The sequence below is a fragment of the Chenopodium album genome, chromosome 24 (genome assembly GCF_948465745.1).
Source record: "Chenopodium album chromosome 24, dcCheAlbu1.1, whole genome shotgun sequence".
Lineage (NCBI taxonomy): Eukaryota > Viridiplantae > Streptophyta > Magnoliopsida > Caryophyllales > Amaranthaceae > Chenopodium > Chenopodium album.
Window position 1 is genome coordinate 17,350,143 of NC_137857.1, and position 13,504 is coordinate 17,363,646.

Sequence of the window (13,504 nt, forward strand, 5' to 3'; positions counted from 1 at the left end):
TTTATGCTCTAATTATGCAAGGTGCGCTTAGAGGCAAAGGTATGTGATTGGTGAAATGATTTATTAATTACTCATTCATGATTAATGAAATAGGATGAGTAAAGGATATATTCAAGTCATATAAAACAAGGTTAAGGATTTGGGGTGCCTTATGCACTCAAGGTGTTTATACACCGAGGTAGTAAAGGAATGAATAATCATAAATGTTGCTTGCCACTAATAAATCAAGAATTTGAATTGGAAAGTTGTTTTACTTGATTGAATTGATTATGAATTGATTATGTTGTTTGCATATGAGTCATCACCAAGTCTAAACCTGTAAATCACGTAAAGTGCAAGATGGATGAGCAATAAAACTCTGGATTGGTGCACATCTGGAGTAATGACAATCAGGGGTTGGGGTACATGGGCTATTAGCCGTGTACTTTTCTCGAGGCCGTCTGATCTACGAGTCTCTTATTTCAAATATTTTTTCTTAAAACTAGGAGTTAGGTGAGATCTCATACTAACTACGGTCACGGAGTCACGCCCGTGGTCGTTGGATGTTTATGATGTTTCCGAAAGGAGGCATGGGGTTTTTCTTTATTGATGTTCCAAATGGAACATGGGTTGAACAACCTTGTCTATTGCTTAATCCAATGAATAAATTGAAAAGAGTTATCTACTGTAAACTAGTGAAGTCTTAATAAATTGGATGGTTGAGTCATGTGTTGAGTCTATTATTCAATGATGCTTATGTTTGATTATTAGTAGCATGTTAGGTATTTCTTAATTTATTTCACAGTTTGTATGTACTCAGCTTTGCTGACTGCGTGCTTTTGTGTGTGTCTTTCTTTGGTCATGGCGTTCGCCCTTCAATGACCCTGTGACGATCCAATATTTACACTTGTAATATTGGGGAGCAGAATAACCACAGGTTCTTACAAATGCAGCATTCATCAGGGTTGTGGGATTTTGAGTGGAGAGTTGGTTGTCTGCAGTTTATTTCTTTTGCAAGTTTGAATTTATTTTAAGTCGATTTTATTCGACACTATTTCTTCTAGTTTGAATTTATTTGAACACTAAATTTAATTACTTACTACTTTTGATGGGTTTTGAATAAGGGCCTTAATGGTTCCAACTTGTAGCACTTATTTTGATTTAATCCTTTGGTTTTGAAGTTTATTTATAATTGTTTTAGTTTTCCGCTGCTAATTTCTGAGATAGCCTTAACGTTTAGACACGTGGCGGTAGCACGCTAGTAATTCTCTTGAAATTGTTTAGGTTATAAACAGGTTACTTACTGTAGGGAATATTTCAAGCATCATAACCCCAAGCTTGAACCCCACTGTGATCATACACTAAAGTATGGTGGCGTTCCAAAGGGAACAAAGCTAGAGCAAAAGAGTCGCCAACAAGTTTTAGGTACTTGTAAACCAATCACGAGGTGAAGGTTTCACCCCTTAACAATCCACGAGATTGTCAACTCCATAAGGTCTTGAACCAAACAGGGTTCGGGGATGAGGGTAAGAATCCAATCTACAAAAGAAAGGGTTCGCCCTATAAAATAGGCCTCTACTTTATTCTTCTCGTATTCATGTGCGCTTTTTGACTAACATGCAAACATTAGATTAACCCTAACCTGTCTAATCCATGTTGGTTGAATATTAATGCACAAATAATACTAATATTGGCGATCACATGAATTAAAATCACATTAGCCTAAATAAAATTATTAATTATCTTATTAAGCGTGATTTCGAGTACAAATTCCCTTTAACAATCATAAAAGCGTGATCAAGAAATAACAATAAAATATAAATAATATCAAGTAACATAATAATAATATATCATCAATAATAACAATAATCATAACAATCATGTTAATAATAAAGCTTAAATATAATAATAATAATAATAATAATAATAATAATAATAATAATATTAATAATAATAATTATAATAATAATTATAATTATAATAATAATAATAATAATAATAATAATAATAGCAAGATCCTAGGCATGATACTAATAAGATTAATCACAAACCCTAGTATGTCACTGAACATTAAAGATCAAAGCTTTAAACCTAACATGGTACTAACATGATATTAGAAAAGAGAACAAGGCACCCTAAACATGATTCTAGAAAGCATTAAATAACATCCTAACATGATACTAGGAATCATTAAACAATAATAAACATGCTTTCTATATTGAAAGAGAGTAATTAGATTACATACTTTGAAGCCTCGTACCTCTTTCTAATAACAAAATACACAAGTTAGTAAACTTCAATGAAAACAATAAAAGAATTAAATAAGAATCAAATTAAATAAAGTTTAAACTAGATTTGGACCAAACCCTCAGAAAATATTAAACCTTGCACGTCTAGGGCGAAGGCAACTTCGAACTTGGCTAGGAGATTCTAAATCTTGTTAATGCGGAATTGTGTTTAAAAGGGCTAGTTTAAAAAGAGAGAGAGAGAGAAACCAAGTAATTCTTGATGAGAGTTGATGAATAAAAACAGAGGTTCGGGACCCTATTTATAAGAAAACAGTCTGGAAAATCATAGAATTTGATTAGGAATAAAACTACACGCTGTCGCGAGGCGACAAGGTCTGTCGCGAAGCGACAGACTTGTCGTTTGGCGACAGTCTGACTTGCACGCGTTTTTCCACGCGAAATCCGTACAGAAGATAAAACGTATCTTTTAAAAATAATCATATAATATAAAAATAATAATATTTTATTCCAAATAAAAATCCATCTTAAAATAATTATTAAATCTAATAATATTAGAATTAAGAAGAACCTTCTAGAAACTCCTAGAAAATTATAATTAATCCTAATAATTTTAGGAATAATAATTAACATTGGGCCCTTCTCTAGATCATTGGGTCGTATGTAAATAATTAACCGGGCCCAGTTTAGTATTTTGGCCATAACTTCCTCAATATTCATCGGAATTGGACTTATAATATATCGTTGGAAAGGTCTTTTCGAGCCCCATCCAACTACACTATTATTGGACCCTTATTACGGACGAAAATAAACTGGATTGGCTATTTTTAATAAATAGAGTTGTTTTCAAAAACAGAAAGAAGAGAATTTTAAATAAAACTAAACCGCAACACTTGACTTTTCCACACTTTCACCTCATTCGATTATGGTTCGACGTGAAAGGCATTCATCACTGGGTTTGATTTTGGGGAGACACAAATGGGTGTCTACAGAAGCCCCCACTTTGACTGAGTTTAGAGAAACTTAGGTTTCGAAAACAAAAGTCAAAGTATCGATAGGGACGGAGATTGATTCAGAACGTTCTGCGATCTTAAATCATTGTTATAACGCCGATACCTTTAAAACAATGTTAGTTAAACAGATAAAAGAGTTAAGAAACGCGTATCTTGCACCGTCGAGCACACGTCTCTGGAGTAACCGTTTTGTTGTTGCATTTTGTTTTGACGACCTTCCACAAGCTAGAGAACACCATCTTTGAAGGTAGCATTGCGTCGTCATCTTCAACATTTCTTGGTGACAATCTTCCATAGTGTCTTGGGAACATTGTCGAAAATAACTGTACGTCGTTATCTTCAGGGTTGTTGCAGCACGTCGCCACGGCAGTGCGTTGCCGCTATAGACAATCTCTTCTTTTTCTTGAGGGTTACTTTACTTTATTGATCCTTGATATTGCTATTTATGCTTCGGGTGATAACAATCCTCTTTTCTTTAGGAACAGTTGTCAACACATCTTTTGTATGACAATCCGATTTAGGGAAAGTTGTCCATGCTTCGTAACAATCCATCCTTGGAAATGTTGCCACGATGAAGCGACAATCCGTATCTCGGAATTTTGCCAAAATCCAATTTTTGGGAAAAGATACCAATGTTTCGTAACAATCTGTCATAAGATCCTTGCTACGATCGACAATCCACGTCTTGGAACATAACTCTTGAAAACGATCCACCTTGGAAATTTGCCAATGATATGCGAGAATCCTCTTAGGAAAATATTGCCACTATTGACAATCCTCGTCTTAGAACATTTGCAAAGAAAAGACGATCGATAATCCACTTCGGGAAAATTTGCCAAACAGGAATGAATGACAATCCACATTGAGGAACCTTTGCCGGAATTTATGATGAAGAGAAGCCTACGACAATCTTTTGGGAAATTTTGCCATAGAGAACTAGGTATATGACAATCCAATCTCGGAAAAATTGCCAAGGTTTTGATGAATATATGACAATCCGAACTTGGAAAAATTGCCAAACAGAGAAGGAGCACGACAATCCATACTTAGAAACTTTGCCAAAGGTGACAATCCAATCTTGGAAAAATTGTCATGGAAGAAGATACGCGACAATCCACATTTGGGAATATTGTCAGTTGGGGATGACACTCCAATCTTGGAACATTTGTCGTATAATTGATATGCTTTCTTTTGAACTGATGCTTTGGTGGTTGTGATGAGCCAATAATTAGGCGCTTTAAGCTAAGTGAGACGATCTTTAATTTTGTCAGGTCAATCACTTATTGCGATTGTAATCGAGCCAACTACTAATCATGTCAATTTGCTTATAGGGGCTAACTGGCGTACCAAGGAACCCAAAATTGTTGTATAAGATCCGCATAATTTAATATGAAGGGCCACACATTCTGTCGCTGAACTGGCGCATGTCAGAAATTCTTGTCACCAGGCGACAAATTTTGTCGACAGTCTTGTTGTCTGGCGCTGGAGTTCTTACTTGTTGGAATGTACCTGCCTTTATATTTTGGACTATAGGACTTTGCTTATTATTAGTATTTTTTAGTTATCTTAGGGTTGACCTAAGGCTTAGTGTTGCTTGACTCATTGTATTGACATGACTCGACTCAAAGCGTTTGACACATGTGTTCAACTCGATGTAATATGACACGACATGACTTAATGTACATGACTCGTGTGTAATGCGCGACTCGAAAATGCAAAAAAGCAAAAAAATTTCCGTCATTTTTGTGGAGGGTACTGACTTTCTCCCAAAAAAAGAAAGACGTGAAAAAGAATCGAAGTGTTTGATGGTGCATGTTGAATGAGCTTAATCAAATATACGCGTTTGATACTGTCCCTCAAGGTGCAAGGAGTAATTCATCCTAAACTATCTTAGTTGACTTGAGTATGAAAGTATTTAGGTAACTTAGGCATGGAGGCTAAGCACTTCATACTTCCTGATACAATGATGATTATGAGTGATGTTGACGTGTGATTTTGACAAAGCATGCTTCAACGTTGTATTAAGACTTCATGACAAAGGGTTCCTAATGGGAAGGATTATTGGTCATGTATCTGTGATGTGTGTGAAAGTGACACTAAAGTTAACCAGCAAAGGCTAATAGTGTGGAAAATATATTATTTGATAAGAGTCAAGAGATGGTGACTCTTAGGCTAGGTAGGCTAATGATGTAAGGATCAAGCCCCCAAGTCTAGCTCTAAGTAAATAGGGATAAGCATAGGAGATCCCTTGATATGATCATGATGTAAGTGTGAATATGAAAATGAATGCATTTTTATTATGGCCGCACCTCAATGTGAGGTTGCCTACGTATCCGTTAGGAATCAGGCCAAACGTAGCTCTAGCCGAACCTCGCACAAGTGTATGTATACCTCAAAAAGGTCTTTTTAAGGGTTGTAACGTGGTTATGCTAAAGGTTGAAGAAGAAGGGGATAAAGGCTCAAGACCCTAGATAATCCCCCAGGGTGTGCAACCTTGCTTTTGAATCTTTGTATTCTTATGCTTGAGGTTTTCTCATTATTGAGCTCTTTTTCTTTTTTTGTTTATTTTTTCTCTATCTTTTTTTGCTTTTGCATTTTTTCATATTCGCATTTTTTTTATAAGTGTGGGCAATCCCGATCATGCGGTCTATCACTCACTTGGCATTCATGTTTCTCAGGCACGGTACCGAGCACTCGATAAGAGACGCAATCTGAGACGTGTTCTTATCAAAGATATTTTCATATCAAAGACATTGGAACACTTGCCCTTTGTACACTTTTATTATTTTTTTGCCATTTTTTTTTTTTGAAATTTTTGGTAAAAACACTCAAGCTTTGTATTTAGAACTTGCATAAGTTGCACACCATCCCATCCCGAGGTTAGGTAGATATGGGTTGAAAATGAAAGGTCTATCGTTAGACGAGGCTCAAAGTGTTTTATCAGAAAAGGATTGTATATTTGAAAGGGTGGAGATGATATGATATGGCTACAAGGGGAGCCTCTAATCATGGGTATACCTTGTGCTTAGTTCGACCTTGAATATTATTTTTTTTTTTTTTTTTGAATGCAATGATCATATGTAAGGGAAGAAACACTCATTTTATTAAAGGGGAACAAAATAAAAAACCTATGTAATAAATCTAAGGTAGACAAAGGGCGGTGCCTATACTAGACTTATTGGGGAAGGGTTTGAGAAAAAAAAATAAGAAGAAAGCATGAAATCTTGGTGAGAAGCTTATCTTGTGTTTTGCCTCATCATTACTTTTTTTTTTCTTGTCAATCACATGACTCAAACTCGATTCATCAACATGCATAGATGGGAATAGATCATGAAAGAATGAAGGAAATGATATGTGTGGAGAAAGTATGTGGAGAGTGGGAAGATGATGTAGATGGAGAAATATGGAAGAAAGTATGTGGAGAGTAGGAAGAAGATGTAGATGAAGAAATATGGAAGAATTAGGAATAGAATGGACCCTAACTCAAATGACGGAAAAATCGACTCATGCATGAACCTAAGACACGGTCATGATGAAATATACAAAGTGTGTGCTAAGACTAGTGAGTGTAGGTGACATGTTAAGACTTGTGTCATGACCATGTGGCTAGACTATGTGACTAGACTCAAGCAAAGACTAAGTTAAGACTTCACGTATGTGCACTAAACTGGACATGTCGTAGTATTTTAGTCATAACTTTTAATCTGTGACTCTGATTGGGACGAAACCAACGCCAAATTTAATATAAAACTCGGGGCTACAGATCCATAGGTTGTACGACTCGTAACTCTTTCTAGAGCTCCGGCTATGACCAAAACAAGTTGACGCATGTGCAGTATACCGGAAAAAAAATCCGGGTTGACTTAAAGAAATTATGACTCGATTTAAGGCATATTTATTAGTTCTAATTAATTAATTAATTAATTAAACAAAGTCCTTTAGTCATTGGTTAGTTTATTTAGACTTATTTACAAACACAAGTCAAACCAAACGGTTAGTTTAGTCACATATAAGCTATGCACAAGCAAATAATGCACAAGTAGTCAAGTAGTCACAATATGATGCAATGAGTTTGCAACCTAATCATGGCTCTAGTTCTCTAAAGTTCAAGGATATGGGTTAAGTCAAAGAGGGTCCATGGTTATGAGTCCGGATGCATCGCGCGGAAGCCTAACCGTGAAGGGTTGGCGCGTATGGATGGGACCCCGCAAGTTAAAAACTTGCTTCCATGGTTTGGTGGATTCACAAACTTGCATGTACCCGTCGTTGCCAGGAGCGTTCGATTGGGTAGATGAAGCGTGAACCCCCGGAGGGTTATGTCCATATGTAGAACACATATGGGTTTCAAAAAAGTGAGAAAAGCTCAATCAGGAAGTAGAATCGAGCCAACAGTACTATAAATGGTCAAAACAAGAAGGCAGAGTTCTGGCTCGGTATTGGAAGAACTTGCCGCCAGACTACAGGAACTGTCGCCGCGAAAGAACCTCTGTCGCCAATGGTCGATTTTATGACAAAGAAATCCAAATTTCTAGTTGTACCTCGTAAAAAAAAAGAAGTCTTTTTTTGTTTTTGTGGAATTAACCATTCTTTTTCATTTAGAAAGAAATTATGTTCATGTAAACAAGCACATATGTTATGGGACGGGCTATATCCCACTATGAACGAAAAGATGCACAAGCGTCGCCAGGCGACAGAAGCTCTTTACAGGCGACGGTTTCTGTTTTCTAGACGTTAGTTCCTACATGCCTCAGCAGGTATCTGTGTTCTTAGAATTTTCCAGATTTCACTATATTATTTCGATTCTAGTTGTGAAAGAAATTTCTCAAATTTCCTACGTGTAAAATCCTATGTTTTTAACTCATTTCGGATGGTCTATCCAATGAGGACCTTTTTATGCATATGACAATAATGTTAATCAAAATTACGCACATGAAATACTTAGAATTTTTTGAGTCTCATCCGCTCATTCTAAATCATTGCCAAAATAAATTTCAGGAAAAAACTATAGGGAATATTTCAAGCATCATAACCCCAAGCTTGAACCCCACTGTGATCATACACTAAAGTATGGTAGCGTTCCAAAGAGAAGAAAGCTAGAGCAAAAGAGTCGCCAACAAGTTTTAGGAACTTGTAAACCAATCACGAGGTGAAGGTTTCACCCCTTAACGATCCATGAGATCGTCAACTCCATAAGGTCTTAAACCAAAAAGGGTTCTGGGATGAGGGTACGAATCCAATCTACAAAAATAGGAGTCATCCTTCCTTGATTCTTGATCCAAATAGAAGCATCAAAGTATATCAAGTCATGTACCTAGCAAAAGGCACACAAAAATTTCCATGAGAGAAAAATCTATTCTAAAAAGAAAAGGAAAATCTAATCTAAAACACGGGTTACTTCCCGAGAAAGGCTTGCTTAAGGTCCAAGCTTGACCGCTCTAGTAAAATAATAATTCAACGCACGCAAGAGCTTGTCAAATACACTACTACACATTTCATAAGAGAGAATTTAGGCAAATGACGGAAGAAAAACGTGCAACAAGATCATTGCACGCAAGTGAGAAGGGAGGTGCCAAAAGAAAGAAGAAGAAGGATCAAAAGGAAAAACAAGAAAATAAGAAGAAGCAGGGGGAAAAGAAAAAGAAAAAGGCAAATCCTCCTCACTAGAATATTTTTGGGTTGCAATATCACCCTTTTCCTCAACAATAGAAGAATGAGGGACATTAAGATCATCATAGACAAGGTGTAACACCCCAATAATTCTCCCTTTTCCAAACCACTTGCTTTAAATAAAATAGTGGAGAACCATTGACGTGCTACCGCCACGTGTTAAAACGTTAAGGCTTTATCAAAGTATCGCAACGGAAAAACAAACTTAAGTCTTTAAAATAACATAGTTTAGAAAACGAATAAGTCAAAGCTTACAAATTGGAACAATATAAGGCCCTTATTTAAAACCATACCAATAATCAAAGTCCAAAACATAAATGAAATAGCAAAGCATAAATAAGTTCAACACAAGAATTGAATACTCTCAATCACACCAATCCCTTGACAATGCGTTTGTCAAATCCCCCTAAACTTCACATCATCAAGCTAACCTTTGCATACTGCTCCTTAATAATACAAGTGTAATAATTGGATCATCACAGGGTCATTGAAAGGCGAAGGCCATGACCAAAAGAAGATACACACAAAAGCACGCAATCAGCAAAGCTGAGTACATACAAGCTACAACGTACCAAACCTAGCATGCTCAATTAATTAAAGTAAATAAACATACAACACGAATTCATTAATCAAGACTCCACACTTAGATAATTCAATTCACTCAACATACTCACTAAACAAATCCAAACACTTGACTCTATATATTTAATCCAATTAATTAAATTTAGAGTAAGCAATAGACGAGGTTGTCCAATCCACCAAATCATCTTGGTCCCCAAATGACCATTTAAAATAAAAGTTTAGCGCGATGCAAGAATGGGCGCGACTCCATTCTCAAAAAGTTAGTCTAGGATCCCATCTAACTTTCATTATAAAATAAAATGTAAATACCAAAAGAGAAGAGGACATGTTGATCAAACAAGCCTCGAAAAGCCACGGGCTACCACCGTGTACCCCAACCCATAATTGTCAATACTCTAGAAGTGCACGCTTTCCAGAGTTTTATTACTCATCCATGTTTCACTTTACATGATTACAATTTTAATTAATAGCCGACTCAATCAAGAAGACCATACATAACAATCATACATCAATTCATTTTCAATCTTATTTAGGACAATGGTGATCACATCACAAATTGACCTTTAATTCCATTAAACTTCCAAATTATCCAAAATTGTTGAACAGAGTCAACTCACCTAGCCATTTTGGCTTAATCCACCTTTACTCAACATACTAGCAAGTTATGATTGAGTAATAAATAAATAATAATAACCTTGTGGAATAATTAATAAATTCATTCCACTTAAACCATTCAATTCCAATCCTTTAATAATCCAAATGTGGTTAACAAACCAATCCAATAAAATTATGCTTGTATCAACATTCCATACAAACATTTTATCCAACTAGGGCAGCTAACGCGCGCGATGCGCGCGCATAGCTATTCATATCTAGTTACTCTTTCGGCTTGGTCTTAAAATCACAAATTTAGTTATTGGCAAAATTAGTGACAAAAAAAAATATGTACACAACTATGTTTATGAGTATAAATATCCAAGACAACTAACATTAATGCATGAAAGCAAATAAGTACGTAATTAAATATTTCAGAGGGTATAATTGTCCAAACACTATTCATTAAAAAAACTTGTACATATTAATGAGGGTATATATGTAAATGCACATTTTAAAGGCTATAATTGGCATTACACTATTCATAAGAGTAAGTTTCTACTTTTTATAAGATAGGGATAGGGATATAATTCAACATGTTTGCATCCATAATTCCATACAAACATAATCAATTCACCAAAACATGTTTCATAAATATAAGCACATGAATTAAATCAATGTGTAACCAAACAATTTCCATGTAAGTGTTCCCTAATCATGAAACTAAGTTCTTTCCTTTTGGTACCTAACATGATACTACTTATAACGAAGTAGACATGTACGTACCTCGAACAACAATCCTTTGACCCACTTTTAATCACTTCCTAGAAAACAACCAACAATTAATATTACTAACCCAAGTAATTTCCAACAATATAATATGATGAAAAACTTACTAAAATAAAAAAAAAAAACATATTTATATACTTAATTAACTTTAAACATAATTAATTTTATTAATCAAACTCAAGGATAAAATTTTAAGCATACAAAAAAACTTCGTTAAAAATTAAAAACTGCCCGAAAATCATATTTAGAGGCAGAATTTGGCCACGGGAGGGTGGTGCTCACTACAAAAGGTAGTGAGTCTTTCTTAAAACATTGTTTCCACATGGAAAACACTACTTTTTTGTCAAAATCGGATGAGTTCAGAACCTGATCGGGATTAAAACGGGATTAATATTAATGAACCGAAATCTAAACATTAAAACACGAATTTACGTGTTTAAAATAATCTGGAATTAAGTTAAACTAATTAGTAGTTATAATCAACAAAATTTCAAAACATCATTACTATAAAAGCCCAAAATCAAGTGTTCATAAAAACCCTAAAATCATGATTTTCAATAATTAAAAACCCTAGGTTATTAAATTTACAAAATCTGAAAATTATAACATTTATAAAATCTGAAATTATAAAGTTTAATCATCAAAATATAATTTGATACTAATTACATTAATTTCAAACAAAAAAATCAAAACTCATAATCAATAATTATAATTACACAAATTAATAAAACAAAAGAGAAAGAAAATAAGACTAACCTTTTGTGTGGGGAAATTTTGGGGATGTATGGGGTATTTATAGGAGAGAGAGTGGTGTAGGGTTAGTTTTAAGATTGGGCCTCATAAAATTAATAGGCCAATTAAGAAAGTAAAGTGGGTTTGGTTTGTTTGTTGGACTTGGACATAAATTATTGAAGAAAGGTTTTTAAATCGTTCATCAAACCCAAAAATAACTGGAAACTTTTGAAATTAAATCCGAAAAAATACAAATAAATATTATGAATAAAATATAATTTCATTAATAATATATTTAAAAATACGGAGGATTACACAAGGGAGTCCCCAATAGGCTTACCAACAAAGGAAGGGAGAAAAATAGGGCAATAGGGAATGTGGTCAAACTTTTGAGAAAAAGGGGTATGAGAATTAGGTAAAGGGTTCGCGACTCCCTCAACACAAGGTCTCACATCGCCAATGAGGGCATGAAAATCAATCATAGAATCCTCAAAAGAAGAACACTCATGATCACCATCTCCCTAAAACATCCAACTCCCAAGAGGAACCACATAATCTCCTCCACTACCTTCATGAACAATAGCTTCCTCAACTTCCTTAAAGCCTAGAGTCTCAAAACCATGCATGAATGGATGCAAATAATACTCAAAATCATCTCTCTCCCATGAAGCATCATCAATGTACTTGCTTAAAAGGCTATGACTATTCCTTATGCACTCAATAAACACATTTGACATAACCTCAAACGAGTCCAAATACTCATGGATAGAAGAGTCACATTCATACACTTGAGACTCATTACAATGGGTGGGAGGGTTGGGATTTTCGAATTAAACACTCTCTTCGCTCTCAGCTCCTTCACCATCACCCAAATGCCCACCAATGGTATCCTCACACTCTCTTGGTTGCTCAAAATCACCATCATCATCCTCAACACACACATTGGATTTGTAATTTTCACACACAAGCATCAAAGATGACAATTGGCCTTCTAGCTCTTCATTTCTCCTTCTTCCCTCCTCAAGACGCTCCTCACTCTTTTTCATCATCTCCAATTGACTTCTCAAACGATTAAGAGTAGACTCCATTTTAGGCCCAAGATCATCACTAAGCTCAACGTGCCTAATTTGAGTTTCCAAGGTAGCAATAAGAGATTCAAAAGCTGTAGAAGATTGAGGCTCAACAAAAGAAGAAGAAGTACAACCAAGGTTGGAAGAATCAACATTGAAATCCTGAGCATGTACATCACATTGGGGGGTGGGGGCACAATCAAACATATGAGATTTGTCAACTTGAGCATGCACCTTGTTATCATGAACAATAAGGGAAATAGAAAACCAAACATAGAAATCCCAAGCATCATTAATTGACAATGCTCTAAATCTACCATTATGCATTCATTCTATTTCATTCCTAGTTTGTTCATTCAAACCAAAATAGCAAATCTCACAAGCCTCCCGAAGACTACAACAATGATAGTCAAGAAATCTCGCTAGTCTATATAAATATTCACAAAAAGGCTCATTATCATATTGAGGAAAAGATAGACATGCCATTTTTATATAAAGCAAACAAAAGAAATCAAATTAAAGAAAAGTATAAACAAAGACCTAGACTCAAGCAATCAAAAACACTCAAACATAGACACCGTTCCCCGGCAACGGCGCCATTTTGACGTGGGGAAAACTAGGTCGTTGGGATAATCTTCCCTAAGCCAAACAAAATTTATAAACACTTAACAAACCTAAATACAAGTATAGAGGTAAGTCAAGGGTCGAACCCAAAGGAACGGTAATGTCTAAATGCTTTCAATTATGTGCCTAAGCTAGGTCGAAGTCTAAGGATAAAAGAGGATACTAACAACTACTAAACCGAAGAAACCAAACAAATATAAAGAGCTAG